This window comes from Vidua chalybeata, chromosome 7 (assembly GCF_026979565.1).
Source record: "Vidua chalybeata isolate OUT-0048 chromosome 7, bVidCha1 merged haplotype, whole genome shotgun sequence".
In the NCBI taxonomy this organism is placed as follows: domain Eukaryota; kingdom Metazoa; phylum Chordata; class Aves; order Passeriformes; family Viduidae; genus Vidua; species Vidua chalybeata.
Window position 1 is genome coordinate 8,656,985 of NC_071536.1, and position 3,738 is coordinate 8,660,722.

Here is a 3,738-nt window from a genome sequence, read left to right on the forward strand (position 1 = left end):
AATGTCAGCAAAGGAGAGCTAGAAAGGGAATGCAGCTGTCTCTGTCCCCAGCTACATGGTACAGCCACTAGACCCTGCAGCCTTCTTAATGACAGCTCATGAAATTTGCTGTTTATGCAATGCATTCTTCTCTATTAACAGCAAGCAATTCCAGTGTTTTCTTCACAGGTATTAATAGCCTCCCTGAGAAATATGCTTCAACACGCATTTTCAGCAGTACTTGTGCGTGTGTTGTGCCCCAGCCAGCAGCTGTGACCTGCTAGGAGGAGGCAAACTGGGGCAAGGTTGCACCCACACCCCTGCACTCTGCTCCTCTGCTCCAGCACCCCTCCGCTCCTCCAGTGGCAGTCGGGGAGGCTGGGACCGACCACGGAGATGTTCTGCAATACCAGCTGCTGTGTTGGCAGCCTTGGAGTTGCCTCTGGGTCTGACTTACTGCCTTGTCTCCTTGAATATAATTGCTCACTGCTGCTTTTTTTTCCTTTCCCTTTGATTCTGTAGCGCTTGTACCCTACTCAGATTCCTCATCAATCTCGCAATCTGGGGAATCTGAAGAAATAGAGAACTGATCATCTGCAGACTTCTTCTGTATATTATGAAAGCGTCCCTGTGCCATGTGTGATTCCAATCTCTTTTTCCTTTAATCAGACAGAACATCAGTGTGTCAGACTGCACCAGCCAGGTCTGTGTGCTGGGCGGGGAAGGACGGAGGTGCTCCCGGCTCTCTGGAGGTGACGGCACATCTCTGGCTTCCCCCTCCCTAACCCTTCTGCCTCCCCACCCTGCTCAGCTCAGCCTTGCAAATGTTCCATGGCAGGGCATGTTCTGCCCCTGGCCGAGCCCGCTGGGGCACGACTGCTTGAGCAGCGCTGGCTGCGGGGAGTCCTTGAGGAGAGGCAGCACACGTGTGCCTGGAAGTCTGCGTGAGCCGCAGATGAGCCCATTCCTCGCTGTTTGGAGGTCTCGAGGGACCAAATCACTTTGTGGAATTGGCCAGAATTGTAATGATTTCCACCCAAGTACCTTAGCACGGTGCTAGAAAAAGCACGTGTAGAAGTTTTGTGTGAGTGCAAGGGTGCATGTGCTCTTTATACATTACCCTGGAAGTTCATCACAAGCTTTTCAGCACTCTGTAGGGCCTCTGTCATGAAGATCAGGCTAGGCAGTCCACACTAGGTAAGGCCTTAAATTTTGGCGCTTATTCCCTAGCTTGTAAGCATTTTTGGAAGGAAAGGAGATCTGAAATAGAAGTGAATTCTGCCACCTTCATCTTTTTTTAGTGTTTTATTCACTTCGTGTTACAATTTTTTGCTTTTGTCTACCTGTACTCTCAGTACACTACAACCATTTCAGTACTTAATAGAACAGCTATAAAATTAACATAACTCTATCCATCCCTCCCTTCCCATTTGTGCAGGACAACATCTGAAGGACACTTTTACCTCCAGATGTCAGGACATGTGGGAGAGGGAGCAGACTCAGAGCTTGTGTGTTCTCTGTGGGATGTAAGCAGAAATAGTACCTAGACAGGAAAGTGTTTGAATGTTAATGATAGGACAGTGCTAAAAAGCACTTCCCTGCTTTTTTTCTGGGGAAATCTCAATTTGTTGGCTGCCACTGGCTTTTTGCCCAGCATTCTCAGATCTGCTGGTGAAGGGAGACAGCAGAGCACGTTTGTCCTATTCCTCTTCCCCAGAGTGAGATGCCAGATGGGAGAAGATATGCTGCTGTTTCTGTTCCTAAGGACACACTACAGTAGAGACTACAGTCTATTCAACCCTTTCCTACACCTGCCTTGATATATTCAGTAGCCCAGGGCTGAGTTAGGCCTCATTCACTAGCAGCCCCTGGAAGCACAGCGAAGTGGTGTGAGAATCTCCACAAATCCATCGGAATGCTCCTGGAGCAGTGGTGTTGGTCTCTCTGTCCCTAGATAGAAGGATGGACTTCAGCGATGTCCCAGGAGCTTCTTGCGAGAGAAGGGATTTGTGTTGGGCATCCCTGTTAAAATTTGGCTTTCCACCTTGATGTGCATTGTTCCTGCTCCTTTTTTTTCCACGGGAGTGGCTGAATTTCTGTTGCATGGTACATATAAAGCACTTAGGACGAAAAGTCTATAGGAGTGTGATACTAATAATATTTTACAGCTTTAATTACCATGGTTGTAGTGCCTAGAGGCGTATGCAAAAACATTTTGAGTGGGTGGAGGGGAGGCAGTGCTGTGAACATTTTTGTGGTTTTGCTGGGCAATGCGCAATGGAGTTTTCTCATGGGAACCACAGCATGCCAGGGAGAAAAGCTGCCTCTGCCTCCTCATGTGCCCTGTTGGGATACTGGGATCTTTGGGATCACACCCCAAAGACGAGGACTCAGCCCCAGTCACTCCAGTTTTGGGGAAAAGCTGGACTGACCGTCGCTGTGCTTTGCAGAAGGGCTCTAGGGGCAGGTGCTGCCCGTTCCTCCAGGCAACAGGTATTTTTCCTCAGGCAGCATCCCTTCCACGCAGTCAGCTTCACCCGCGGGCTGACTTTGGGATTGGGCAAGCGCTGATTTGGGGCACGGCCTTGCCAGCAGGCTGGAGAGCAGCGTGCCCGGTCCGGGTCAGGGTGTGCAATGCAGACAGAGCTCCCGCCAGCCGCCCACCCGTGCGTGCCGTGCCCGCGTGGGCAGCGCCAGGGACACACAGAGGGCTCCTGTGTGGCACCCACCAGCGCCCTGCCCCGCTGCCAGCAGGCCCAGCGCAATCCAGCGTCACAACTCACCGGGAAACTGGGAAATGCGCCGTGCAGGAATGCAAGTTTTGAGAGTTTGGGTGTTACAACATGAAAAGGGTATGGAAAAAAGGGCGCTTGCGTTTCCCCAGCTCCAGAATGCAGTCCTGTGTGCTTAGAGCTTTTTTAAACTTTGTTTCTAGATCGTGTATTAATTTTTTGACGTTTTTATGTAGTTTTGGTGACAGTGATTTGACATAGATGCTACAAAGCCTCAGCCTCCTATTGGAAAAACTGAAGGAGAAATTCAATTTTGCTTGGAGTTGTTTACCAAGGAGTCAGGTCACAACTGTGCTTCCTGGCTGGCCTGACCCTGCTCAGACAAACAGCCAAGGTATGGATTAGAAAGCAAGGAAAAAGGAAAGAAAACCCTGTGTGAAAGGTATTCCCAGCTCGAGGCAGAGCTGGACGTTGCCGACAACTTATTTTATTGAGGCTTTTTTTCCCCTCACCCGCTAATTTTTTTCCACACATGTAATTCTTTTGTTCTATGAGTTACTTAATTTATTACATATTACTTAATTTTATCATTGAAACACGACTTACTTAAAAACTCATAGCTTAACCAATTCTCCGTCAGTAGAACAACTACATGCTCCCATTTCTCCTCGCTCGAACTCGAACTTTCGCACCGGTTTCTGCACAGCTGCGCGTCGCACCCCAGGCCGGCCCTTTCTGCCCCCTGGGCCGCGCCGGCAGGGTCGCTCCGCGCGTTTCCCGGGCTGTTTTCCCGAGGCCGGGCACTCGGCAGCCGCGCAATTCCCGCGGGGGCGGCGCGGCGGGGTCGCGGCCCCGGCGCGGTCCGGCCGCGGGGGGGCGCTGCCGCTGCCGGTGCCGCCCCCGCCGGGCGCTGCGTCACGCGGCGGCCGCGCGTGGGCGGGCGGCGGAGCGCGCGCGGGCTCTCCCCATGTGACCGCGCGGGAGGGGGCGGCGAGCGGGGGGGCGGGGGCCGCTCCCTCCCTTCCCC